Consider the following 6000-nt stretch of genomic DNA (forward strand, 5'->3'; position numbering starts at 1 on the left):
GGGATCCCCTACCCGATACCAACAGAGGGATCCCCTACCCGATACCAACAGAGGGATCCCCTACCCGATACCAACAGAGGGATCTCATACCCGATACTAACAGAGGGATCTCATACCCGATACCAACAGAGGGATCCCATACCCGATACCAACAGAGGGATCCCCTACCCGATACTAACAGAGGGATCTCATACCTGACACCAACAGTGGGATCTCATACCCCATACTAACAGAGGGATCTCATACCCAATACCAACAGAGGGATCTCATACCCGATACTAACAGAGGGATCCCATACCCGATACCAACAGAGGGATCCCATACCCGATACCAACAGAGGGATATCATACCCAATACAAACAGAGGGATCTCATACCCGATACTAACAGAGGGATCTCATACCCGATACCAACAGAGGGATCCCATCCCCGATACCAACAGAGGGATCCCATCCCCGATACCAACAGAGGGATCCCATCCCCGATACCAACAGAGGGATCCCATCCCCGATACCAACAGAGGGATCCCATCCCCGATACCAACAGAGGGATCTCATCCCCGATACCAACAGAGGGATCTCATCCCCGATACCAACAGAGGGATCTCATACCCGATACCAACAGAGGGATCTCATACCCGATACCAACAGAGGGATCTCATACCCGATACCAACAGAGGGATCTCATACCCGATACCAACAGAGGGATCTCATACCTGACACCAACAGAGGGATCTCATACCCGATACCAACAGAGGGATCCCATACCCGATACCAACAGAGGGATCCCATCCCCGATACCAACAGAGGGATCTCATACCCGATACTAACAGAGGGATCTCATACTCGATACCAACAGAGGGATTTCATACCCGATACCAACAGAGGGATCTCATACCTGATAACAACAGAGGGATCTCATACCTGATACCAACAGAAGGATCTCATACCTGACACCAACAGAGGGATCCCCTACCCGATACCAACAGAGGGATCCCATACCCGATAACAACAGAGGGATCTCATACCCGATAACGACAGAGGGATCCCCTACCCGATACCAACAGAGGGATCCCCTACCCGATACCAACAGAGGGATCCCCTACCCGATACCAACAGAGGGATCCCATACCCGATACCAACAGAGCAAACAAAAGCAAAATAAATAAAAATTTCCCAGCTCAACAACCTTGCTGCTAACAACTAAATTGTCCCGTCTGACAGAATGCGTTAAAAACAGGGGATTATTTTGCACACATTAGTAAATACATACGTAGGCTGCAGAGGCCGCGTCACGGCACCCCAGTATTACCTGCACTCTATAAATTATTGAGAGGCTCCATGGTGGAAGCATATGCATAAGAATGGATAGAGGACAGGTGAGCCTGGAGGGAGCCCACCTCTCCTTAAAGGCACAGGGACACCAATGGCAGCAAAGGAGGGGTGGGATCCGTCCAGCTCACCTGACCTCTATCTACCAATTATATCGCTTGTGCTTCACTGTGGAGGCTCTCAGAATATATAAAGTTAGGATGCAGATAATACTGAGGTGCTGTGGAGGGGATCTGCAGCTTACACATGTATTTCCAAATGTTGTTTGGTGAGTTGATCTGGGAAATGTTCTTGTTTAGCATGTAGAGGGATCTCATACCTGATGATAACAGAGGGATCTCATACCTGATAATAACAGAGGGATCTGATACCTGATAATAACAGAGGGATCTGATACCTGATAATAACAGAGGGATCTGATACCTGATAATAACAGAGGGATCCCATACCTGAGGATAACAGAGGGATCTCATACCTGATACCAACAGAGGGATCTCATACCTGATAATAACAGAGGGATCTCACCTGATAATAACAGAAGGATCTCATACCTGATGATAACAGAGGGATCTCATACCTGATATTATTAGAGGGATCTCATACCTGATAATAAAAGAGGGATCTCATACCCGATACCAACAGAAGGATCTCATACCTGATAATAACAGAGGGATCTGATACCTGATAATAACAGAGGGATCCCATACCTGAGGATAACAGAGGGATCTCATACCTGAGGATAACAGAGGGATCTCATACCTGATACCAACAGAGGGATCTCATACCCGATACCAACATAGGGATCTCATACCTGATACCAACAGAGGGATCTCATACCTGATACCAACAGAGGGATCTCATACCTGATACCAACAGAGGGATCTCATACCTGATACCAACAGAGGGATCTCATACCTGATACCAACAGAGGGATCTCATACCTGATACCAACAGAGGGATCTCATACCTGATACCAACAGAGGGATCTCATACCTGATACCAACAGAGGGATCTCATACCTGATACCAACAGAGGGATCTCATACCTGATACCATATCCAGTATGAGTCCCTCTGATAATATCAGGTATGAGATCCCTCTGTTGGTATCCAATATGAGATCCCTCTATTGGTATCTAATATGAGATCCCTCTATTGGTATCTAATATGAGATCCCTCTATTGGTATCTAATATGAGATCCCTCTGATAATATCAGGTATCGGATCCCTCTGTTAGTATATCCAGTATGAGATCACTCTGATAATAACAGAGGGATCCGATACCTGATATTATCAGAGGGATCTCATATTGGATACCAACAGAGGGATCTCATACTGGATATACTAACAGAGGCATCTGATACCCGATACCAACAGAGGGATCTCATACCTGATACCAACAGAGGGATCTGATACCCGATACCAACAGAGGGATCTGATACCCGATACCAACAGAGGGATCTGATACCCGATACCAACAGAGGGATCTCATACCTGATGATAACAGAGGGATCTGATACCTGATACCAACAGAGGGATCTCATACCTGATATTATCAGAGGGATCACATACCGGATACCAACAGAGGGATCTCATACCTGATAATAACAGAAGGATCTCATACCTGATAACAGAGGGATCTCATACCTGATAATAACAGAGGGATCTCATACCTGATAATAACAGAAGGATCTCATACCTGATGATAACAGAGGGATCTCATACCTGATAATAACAGAGGGATCTCACCTGATAATAACAGAAGGATCTCATACCTGATGATAACAGAGGGATCTCATACCTGATATTATTAGAGGGATCTCATACCTGATATTATTAGAGGGATCTCATACCTGATATTATTAGAGGGATCTCATACCTGATAATAAAAGAGGGATCTCATACCCGATACCAACAGAAGGATCTCATACCTGATAATAACAGAGGGATCTCATACCTGATAATAACAGAGGGATCTCATAACTGATAATAACAGAGGGATCTCATACCTGATATAATAACAGAGGGATCTCATACCGGATATTCTAATAGAGGGATCTGATACCTGATATTATTAGAGGGATCTCATACCTGATAATAACAGAGGGATCTCATACCGGATATACTAACAGAGGGATCTCATACCTGATATTATTAGAGGGATCTCATACCTGATGATAACAGAGGGATCTCATACCTGATAACAGAGGGATCTCATACCCAATAATAACAGAGGGATCTCATACCTGATGATAACAGAGGGATCTCATACCTGATAACAGAGGGATCTCATACCCAATAATAACAGAGGGATCTCATACCTGATAATAACAGAATGATCTCATACCTGATAATAACAGAATGATCTCATACCTGATAATAACAGAGGGATCTCATACCCGATAATAACAGAGGGATCTCATACCTGATGATAACAGAGGGATCTCATACCTGATAATAACAGAGGGATCTCATACCTGATAATAACAGAGGGATCTCATACCTGATAATAACAGAGGGATCTCATACCTGATAATAACAGAGGGATCTCATACCTGATAACAGAGGGATCTCATACCTGATAATAACAGAGGGATCTCATACCTGATAATAACAGAGGGATCTCATACCTGATAATAACAGAAGGATCTCATACCTGATAATAACAGAGGGATCTCATACCTGATAACAGAGGGATCTCATACCTGATAATAACAGAGGGATCTCATACCTGATAATAACAGAGGGATCTCATACCTGATAATAACAGAGGGATCTCATACCTGATAATAACAGAAGGATCTCATACCTGATAATAACAGAGGGATCTCATACCTGATAATAACAGAGGGATCTCATACCTGATAATAACAGAAGGATCTCATACCTGATAATAACAGAGGGATCTCATACCTGATAACAGAGGGATCTCATACCTGATAATAACAGAGGGATCTCATACCTGATAATAACAGAGGGATCTCATACCTGATAATAACAGAGGGATCTCATACCTGATAATAACAGAAGGATCTCATACCTGATAATAACAGAGGGATCTCATACCTGATAATAACAGAGGGATCTCATACCTGATAATAACAGAGGGATCTCATACCTGATAATAACAGAAGGATCTCATACCTGATAATAACAGAGGGATCTCATACCTGATAACAGAGGGATCTCATACCTGATAATAACAGAGGGATCTCATACCTGATAATAACAGAGGGATCTCATACCTGATAATAACAGAGGGATCTCATACCTGATAATAACAGAAGGATCTCATACCTGATAATAACAGAGGGATCTCATACCTGATAATAACAGAGGGATCTCATACCTGATAATAACAGAAGGATCTCATACCTGATAATAACAGAGGGATCCGATACCTGATATTATTAGAGGAATCTCATACCTGATAATAACAGAGGGATCTCATACCTGATAATAACAGAGGGATCTCATACCTGATATTATTAGAGGGATCTCACCTGATACTAACAGAGGGATCTCATACCTGATAATAACAGAGGGATCTCATACCTGATAATAACAGAGGGATCTCATACCTGATAATAACAGAGGGATCTCATACCTGATAATAACAGAGGGATCTCATACCTGATAATAACAGAGGGATCTCATACCTGATAATATCAGAGGGATCTCATACCTGATAATAACAGAAGGATCTCATACCTGATAATAACAGAGGGATCTCATACCTGATATTATTAGAGGAATCTCATACCTGATAATAACAGAAGGATCTCACCTGATAATAACAGAGGGATCTCATACCTGATAATAACAGAGGGATCTCACCTGATAATAACAGAGGGATCTCATACCTGATGATAACAGAGGGATCTCATACCTGATGATAACAGAAGGATCTCATACCTGATAATAACAGAAGGATCTCATACCTAATAACAGAGGGATCTCATACCTAATAACAGAGGGATCTCACCTGATAATAACAGAAGGATCTCATACCTGATAATAACAGAGGGATCTCATACCTGATAATAACAGAGGGATCTCATACCTGATGATAACAGAGGGATCTCATACCTGATGATAACAGAAGGATCTCATACCTGATAATAACAGAAGGATCTCATACCTAATAACAGAGGGATCTCATACCTAATAACAGAGGGATCTCACCTGATAATAACAGAAGGATCTCATACCTGATAATAACAGAGGGATCTCATACCTGATAATAACAGAGGGATCTCATATCCGGCATTAGTGAAACGTCTTACCTGGAATCCTCAAAGCTCTGTGTGACGATTGGACACATCTACTGTCATCCTCATCCCCGAAGAGTACAGAAACACGGATGCCCCCTGTACAGCTCAGCGCCAGCCGCTGCCCACCGAGCGGACGGTGACACTGGGTAGGGAAGCGTCACGACGAGGGTATCCGGTGGCAACCTGTAGGTGTAATGGAGAAGAGTGTCCGGGGTCAGTGTGAGGTGCAGCAGGAGCCGGGAGGTGAGCACAGCAGTCGCTGGCAGAACCTCTGTACAGAGAGAGGCAGCACCTCAGCGAGTACGGAAGGCGCGCCTGTCCTGTGCCTCAGCCTGCCTCTGATATTTCCTGTTCAGTGAAATGCAGAGACGAGATTCACACATTTCCTTTACATACAA

At 43.5% G+C, this 6000-nt stretch overlaps 1 protein-coding gene across 7 annotated transcripts in view; it reads right to left on the reverse strand.

Moving 5' to 3' along the window:
• LOC120918942 (rho GTPase-activating protein 27-like) overlaps positions 1–6000 on the reverse strand; it is a gene marked incomplete at its 3' end in the record, with an annotated part of 75539 nt that extends 69539 nt beyond the window's left edge. For 2 of the 7 annotated variants that reach the window (XM_040330851.1, XM_040330849.1), the window contains 1 exon segment: positions 5615–5997. 7 annotated transcript variants of the gene reach the window in all.

The sequence above is a fragment of the Rana temporaria genome, chromosome 12 (assembly GCF_905171775.1).
Source record: "Rana temporaria chromosome 12, aRanTem1.1, whole genome shotgun sequence".
In the NCBI taxonomy this organism is placed as follows: Eukaryota; Metazoa; Chordata; class Amphibia; order Anura; family Ranidae; genus Rana; species Rana temporaria.